At 44.5% G+C, this 8181-nt stretch overlaps 1 long non-coding RNA gene across 1 annotated transcript; it reads right to left on the bottom strand.

Moving 5' to 3' along the window:
• Positions 1 to 5484: 5484 nt before the first annotated feature.
• LOC143790641 (uncharacterized) lies at positions 5485 to 7739 on the bottom strand. The gene is made up of 2 exons (XR_013219758.1): positions 7358 to 7739; positions 5485 to 7225 (listed from the first exon to the last, which is right to left on the bottom strand). It is a non-coding gene; the product is annotated as an uncharacterized LOC143790641 (long non-coding RNA).
• Between the last annotated feature and the right edge of the window lie 442 nt (positions 7740 to 8181).

Here is an 8181-nt window from a genome sequence, read left to right as displayed (position 1 = left end):
TGCCAGCAACATGGGTTTCGGAGCAGTGCTGTCCCAGGTGCAGAAAGGCAGAGAGAAAGTGATTGCCTACACCAGCAGGAAGCTTCATCCCACCGAAAGGAACCCCAACAACTATAGTTCCTTTAAGTTGGAGTTTCTCACCATAGTCTGGTCTTCAAGCACTGTTGAGGGAGGATTTCAAGTGATCCTTCACGGTTAACCCAGTGATTTCCAAATTAATATATAAGGTGTTGCCGGCAACTGAAAATGACCAGACGGAGACGTGTGTCTCTGTATGGGGGATCGAGCTGATCTCTAGCCCCCGTTTATTCTGCATGACTTTATTATAATCATAGAAATTACACTTCAACCAATCAGCATAAGAACACGCTCACGGTTCTTAGCCTATAAGAATGCAGAACTTCAACCAATTAGCATAAGAACATGCTCACAGTTCTTAGCCTATAAGAATACAGGAACAATCTGTGCGTCAAAGTTTTGTAGAACAATACACCCTCAGTCTCATGTTCTACCGAGGTTGCAACAATCAAGGTCTCATCAAAATCTCATAACAGCTGTAACCTTTAGCCTACTAACAAAATTTATCAAAACAACAAAATGGAGTCGAAAAGCACAAAATGGAGATTCTTTCTTAATTTCTTCCTTCACATTCCCCCCTAGATAAATTTTGTTAATTAATGTCCAGCATCAGAGATACTATCCCAAGCTCTAAGCTCGAGGGGTACTGGTCTTCACATGGCTGGTGCCATGTTACCAGCCATGGCTGTTGCGGCATACCCGTCCCCCCTGTATACTAGAATTTACGAATAACAATTATTGATAACAGTAGTGGGGATCTTTTGAAGATAGCCATGCGCTTGGCTTCAACATCTTCATCAGATAACTTTGTGAAATCGGTGTAGAGAAGAACAGAGATAGCAACGCTTTTGGTTTCATCACTAGTTATCCTAGTGCAGAATTTCCTAATACACACAGAAATACACCAAAAAACAAGTTTTAGTATTACATACATGACAAAGATAAAGGTGAATACTGGCCACAGTATAAGAGTATAGCAGTACAAAAAGTATAAGATATATATTCTCACCTTGACAATCCCCCCTAAATACTAAGTTTTTTCCCTAAAGAAAGATCCTTCGAGACTGTCCATGTGATGGGAAAAGGGGAAGTGGATTTCTTCATCCAGACACCTCAGAAGCTCTCCCCTAGCGAGAGGCCTCCAGGCAGCTGAACCCTTCACTAACCTCACATGGAGTTCTCCCACTGTCCCTAAACTAAATCTCTTAGCATCATCTGAGAATGGGGGGTTCTGTCTACTCTCTTGAGGGGGACATACTTAGGGATCTCCCCTGGATCAGTACCATCGTACTCTGGTGGGTCTACTTCTTGATTGAGGAAGGTGCCAGTCGGAGTTGCTTTCACTAACTACCTAGGCCTGCCCAGGTGTACTTATACATCCATCATATTATCATTATTTGTTTGTAAAATGAGAAAGGTTGGTTCTCAGGGTCAGCCAATTGTTTTTGCATAGCTAGTCAGAGGGCCTCCAGGGATAATACTCCTGTATCTGTCTTACCCTACCTGATGTGGTTGGTTCTCTGGTGGTGGGGGCGACATGACATGCTGGTCTACAGCTCCTTCCCAAAAGGATTACTGTCTGCCTACTCCCAAAAGTTAATGTCTCCAGTATCCACCAACCACAATCCTGTGTCAGCTTCTTATATCACTGCATGTGATCTTGTCTGGACAGGATTCAGTGTAATTCTCTTAGGTCGGGTTGCAGCACGAGTCATACAAGTGTTAGGGCCCAAATCCTCAACTATACCCTGGAAGGCATCACAGCTATAATTAACAAATCTTTGTTCACTGTAATATGTATATATTTGATCCATTCAACATTTTTTATTAATCTGCACCTGTGGGATTATAGAAGCAAAGCCGGCATAAATCTGGTTCTGGGCTTTAAACTGGTCAGGCACCCCCCTTGGCACTCCAATGGCATCAATATATACTAATAGATCTTCTTCACAACTCATGTAGAGCTGATCGAGACTTCTCCTCTTTCTGGTAAGTTCATCAGGTGTCTCTGGATCTCAAAGTAAAATCTTGAACTGCATGGCTAGTTTAACAGGGGTGCATTGGCCTATCCAGGCATTAGGCAACCTAGGACGGAGCTTACCATCTCCACATAACCAATAAATATCGTACATATATTCTGTATATTTGATTAGCAAATCAGTATCTAGAGAACTGCTCCCTTTGTAGAAACCTGTCTCGAAGATCCCTACTAGTGTACCTGTGGTGTCGTGGGAATTATAGCAGGTGTAATTGTCAGCTAATACGGTTACTTCTCCTGGGACCTTTAGTTTAGGTTCCTCATGAATTAGTGGGACGTAATCTGGGCAATCAGTGGACTTCAAACCTTTCAACAAGTTCATGACACAGGCAGTGGTGTTGTCATCAGGAAAAAGCAATGCATGTGTGTATAGGTGTGTATTCGCAGCAGCACAAGCAATACATCCTATAGAGATATTCTGGACTCTTACATTGTATCTCACCCATTCTAACCATAGGTTTTTCCTTGGGGCTGTTTGTGTTTCTATGGAGAAAACCTCTTGCCAACTGAGAGCTGGAATGGGGATCACTTCATTAACTACATTTTGCAAACGCTCACCTGGGCTTGTTTTAGGTGTACTAGTAACAGGGGCTTTGGTTGGTCTGAAACTAATATCCTAGAGCTGTATATGGCCTAAATTCCCATGGTATCCACTACTAAATACATAATTATAATGCCTTCCCAGTACAAATGTCTGCAGGTCAGCAGATTGGGGGCTTTCGAGATTTAGGAGGAGGGGGTGACAACTTTTACCCCATTTACAGCCCCTAAGTGGTTGCAGAAGGGCTGTTAGATGCATTCTCTCATGGAGACTCCTACCCGTCCCATCCTTGGGAACATGGCTTCACTAGATTTATATCCCCAATCATCTCCCGTATTCCAGGCAGCATCTGACCAATAATAACGGTTATTGTTATCATTTCTGGTAACACACATATAAAACTGGATGGTCCCCTCTACCACCCGTTCAGTCTCGGGGCACTTGACTACATCACAGAAATCAAATCGCCAGATATTCGCCGGGGCTGTCAGGTTTACCCAGAGAATAGTAGGACCAGAATTCTTATTTTTACAATAGGGACCAAAGAGGTAGGGGCGAGGATAGCCCTCAGTTCCAGGATCAAAAACAACAGTCTCTTTTACAGTGTGAGGCATGGATCCAGGTGCTCTTTCCTTCGAATTTTACTGCAGTGGGGGTGACCAGGATCACCGTGTGAGGTCCTTCAAATCTCGGCTGGAGACAATCTCTGCGCACAAACTTTTTCACATACACCAGGTCTCCTGGCACAAAGGGATGGTGTCCAGGAACCTTGTCTGGGTCTGGAAAAGAACTGAAAACGGTTAAATGCACTTTGGCAAGGTTTCCATGTAAGGCCTGCACATAGCTAGTCAAGTCCTGGTACTTGAGCTGCAACTGTTATGGAAAGAAACATTCAAGATTGGGGCCCCTGCCAAACAGAATCTCATACGGTGACAGTCCTGTCTTCCTGTTTGGGGTATATCTTACTAAAAACAAAGCTAGAGGAAGGCATTCTGTCACATGGTTTACCAGTCTCTGTCATTGCCTTCTGGATTTTAAGCTTAAGAGTTCCATTTAGTCTTTCCACTTTTCCACTACTCTGTGGATGGAGTATGCAATGCTTGACTTACCCCCAGTGCTGCCATTACCTCTGACATGATCTCTCCAGTAAAATGGGAACCCCGATCGCTTTTGATGACTTCAGGAACTCCATACCTGCATATGATCTCAGCCATCAGTTTCTTCGCCGTTGTCTTAGCCGTAGCTTTGGCAACTGGGTAGGCTTCTGGCCAACCTGAAAATAAATCAATGCAGACCAACACATACTCATACGTCCCTACCCTGGGTAACTGAATATAATCATTCTGCAGTCTCTGGAATGGGTTAAAGGGCCGGGGAGTGTGTTTGGATGGGGTTTTCACTGTCCTACTCTGATTATGTGTGGCACATATCATGCAGCTCTGTACCTGCCTTTCTGCGCAGGTGGAAAACCCGGGGGCAATCCATTTTTTCTGTAGGGTGTCACACATGGCCGTCTTCGAGTGGTGCACATTCCCGTGCAGAACCTGTGCCATCATTGGGTACAGTACCTGTGGTAGGCAGACCTTTTCACTCCTCCCCCATAGTCCAGTGACGGTATCAGAGCAAGCCCCTATCTTTTGCCACCTATTTTTCTCCTCCTTACTTGCCTGTTCTTGTAACTGGGCTAAGATGTCTTTCAACACAAGTGGAGATGGTGGGGTGTCTAGGTGATGTACTTGAGAGGCTACAGGAGTGCTTGCTGCTTTCTTGGCAGCCTGGTCTGCCAGTGCGTTACCCTTTTGTTCGTCCATCAGTGCCTTTAGTATGTGCCTTTACCTTTATGATGCCTGCCTGCTTGGGTGGAAAGCTGTAGTGCATTCATAAGTTGCTGGACTGCCTCAGCACGTTTAAAGGGGTGGCCATTTGCTGTCAGGAAAGTCCTGGCTCTCCAGATAGGCCCATAACCGTGTGTAATGCCAAAAGCATACCTGGAATCAGTGTAGATATTTACAGTCTTACCTTCTGCTAGTTTGCTCTGCTTCGTGTGCAGACATATGAGCTTGCATTGACTGTGCCTTGATTATCTCATGTTCTGAGACCACAGCATATCTGGTACAGTAGCGTCCTTGGTCATCTTGGTGACGGGATCCAGCTACAAAAAGCTCAAAATCAGCATTAGAATAGGCACACTAGAGACCAGCCGTTTCCTGAGACATCAATTTCAGACAATCATGTGGTTTGGAAACCTAATCTTGTTCCTCTGGATCCATTCTAGAAAGAAAAAGAGTGTCCTTTTTCATGTCACCTACTCCTCCCCCCTTTGGATCCAGGGGAACTAGGAGAAGAGTAGCGGGGTTCAGGACAGTGCACCTTTTTTTTTTTTTTTTTTTTAAATCACATTAGTAGGCATGAGAATAGCACACCGAAGTCGCAGCTGTCTGGCCATAGACATGTGGCCAGGTTGTACTTGGTTAAGGATACTATATACATCGTGTGGGGTGGCCATAGCCTCTCCTGGTTGCAAGGGGCCATAAGTGGCAAGGTAGGCCTGACACTCTTGGGCTATGACTGGCCCCCCTTTGGCATAACTGTCCACGTCAATTGTCATACCTGATAAATGAATGCAAACAGAACTGGCAATCTGGGTGTAATGGAATACTGAAGAAGACATTGGCAAGATCGATAACTATGAACCAAGCGGCATCCTGAGATATCTGGGACAAAAGAGTATGTGGCTTAGGCACCACCGGAGTTTCTGGAACAGTAACTGCATTAACTGCCCGTAGACCTTGTACCAGCTGGTACACAGGGGGTTGGCCGGGTGGGGTCTTTTTCTTAACGGGAAACAAGGGTGTGTTACATGGGGAAACACAGGGTATCAGGGCACCATTATCGAATAACATTTGTATTTGCCCCTTGAGACACTGCTCCTGATCATATTTCAAAGGGTATTGATGGACTTTAGAAAAAGGGGCACCAGGTTTGAGAAACACTTTTACTGGTTCTACAGGCATTATTGGGGGAGAATCTGGGTCTATCAGGACCATCATAACTGTGGGAAGGGCATGTAGGATACAGATCTCATTATATTCATCTGCATAGGAGTTATATAACGCAAGAACCATCTGACCATCATCTTGGAATTGTATTCTGGAACAGAACTGTAATAATAAATCTGCCCCCAGTAAATTTACCGGACATGAGGGAGAGATTACGAACTGAGCAGTAACTTCAGGGAAAGGTCCCACAGGAATAGGTTTTATACGAGTATATTTATTGGGTCTGTTATCTACTCTAATTAAAACAAGCTCTTGATCTGAGAATTGACATGGGGCTGGGGAGGGAGATTCCCAGACAGGGTTAAAAGGGATATCTTAGTATGAGACTAGATTTGTGTAAGGTGGGGAGGGCAGGGGCTGAACTCTGATAAGGAATGAAGCTTCGTCCTTGCAGCTGTGAAAGGGGGGCTGTCAGCGTTTAGCAAGGGAAAGGTGGGGGCTACAACTCCGGGTCTTCTTTGCTTCACAATTGTAATGGACCTCTCTACACTGGGAATTAGTAACTCCGCATACATCATAGATCCACGCAGCCGGATCATAGGGTGGAGGCGCACTAAGTTTTGGCAACCCACAGAGCTTACGGTCGGGAGAAGAGGCTTGATTTCCTGGGGAGGGACCTTATCATCAAGCAGGGAGACCCCCTGTTCCAGATCATCATTTTTAATTGTTTGTCTTTCTGACACATTATTCTCAAACGCTTTCTCAATACCTTCCTGCACCACAAAACATCCAGACTTTATCATAGGAGTAGACAGCTTTCATTTTTCAACGTAGCAAAAAACAATCAGAATTCATTTTCTCTGTTGATCCTCAATTTGCTATATATCAACCACTCAACTTGCTTTTAATCTTTCAATCACTTACAAATTTCCTTCTAAAACTAAACACTAGATTTCACTTTCAATTTTCCAGATTTCACAGATCTACCAGCGCGTACAACACTAAAAAAAAACACAGAGAGACTCAAGAGCGCAGCGACCTGCTGCTGCCCCTCCCTACCAGAAACACGGAGATAGGAGGAATCACAACATTCCTCAGCACAGAAAAAAACCATAACGCAGCTGTATAACTCCCCCCGCCCATCGGATATTCCAAAGACAAACACAGACACGGAAATTCAGCAGTTCTCAGACTTAATTAATTTCTACAAAATCTTCATCACACAATTCACATACCAGATTGAGAATATTTTCCCTGCATTCCTGACAGATTTCTTTTCCCTTCTTTGGGCTAACAATATCAAATTTTCATCACACAATTCAAAGTCTTCTTCTTCCACGGACTGATTCTCCTTTAAAGCGAAATACCCCTTTTTAGTCGTGTATAGTTACCAGAGCAGCTGTGTGGCCTATTCCACTCAGGGTTTTTACCTGTCCCCCTCTGGGACAACCCAAAATCGCGGTACTCAGTGAAAGGAGGAGGGCGTCTTAGACTCAACCCTCCGGACACCCCTGGAAATATTTAAATCAATATATTCCTGAGTTATGCATCCTACCCATCTTCGATCACCTCACCGCACAAATCGCGGTACTCAGTGAAAGGAGGAGGGCGTCTTAGACTTAACCCCTCCGGACGCCCCTGGACATACACATATATATCTATGTATTCCTGAGTTACGCATCCTACCCAATCTTCGATCACCTCACCGCTCCTGATTCTAACAGTGATCAGGAATTCAGGGTATTTTGACTGTAAAGAGAATTACATCACTGGTTAATCCGGGGTGTCCGTCCCTTATGAGGTACGGTTCAAGCACTGGGCTTCCAACGGAACTACACCTCTATATGATTCCACCCTAGAATCATCCCACCTCCGGGGACAAACCTCAGATCCTCTTTGCAGCAACAAACACAGGAAAACCACACCAAACGGTCAGTCTGGACAGTATAACTGCCAACTTACCGTGGTTGTTGTGGGGGATGATCAGTCCCAATTTTCCAGTGTCTGCGTCCGGTCCGAGGGTCCTTTGTCTTGTTGTCCTCCGGGGGGCAGAAGCGTTCCTGCTTGGATCCCGGGTTTCGGCACCAACTGTTGAGGGAGGATTTCAAGTGATCCTTCACGGTTAACCCAGTGATTTCCAAATTAATATATTTGTAGATTGTGAGCCCTCGCGGGCAGGGTCCTCACTCCTCCTGTACCAGTTATGACTTGTATTGTTCAAGACTATTGTACTTGTTTTTATTATGTATACCCCTCCTCACTTGTAAAGCGCCATGGAATAAATGGCGCTATAACAATAAATAATAATAATAATAATAATAATAAGGTGTTGCCGGCAACTGAAAATGACCAGACGGAGACGTGTGTCTCTGTATGGGGGATCGAGCTGATCTCTAGCCCCCGTTTATTCTGCATGACTTTATTATAATCATAGAAATTACACTTCAACCAATCAGCATAAGAACACGCTCACGGTTCTTAGCCTATAAGAATGCAGAACTTCAACCAATTAGCATAAGAACATG

Source organism: Ranitomeya variabilis, unplaced genomic scaffold (genome assembly GCF_051348905.1).
Source record: "Ranitomeya variabilis isolate aRanVar5 unplaced genomic scaffold, aRanVar5.hap1 Scaffold_497, whole genome shotgun sequence".
NCBI lineage: Eukaryota > Metazoa > Chordata > Amphibia > Anura > Dendrobatidae > Ranitomeya > Ranitomeya variabilis.
The sequence above is the reverse complement of the archived record's forward strand: the minus strand, read 5'-3'. Positions and strand labels throughout refer to the sequence as shown.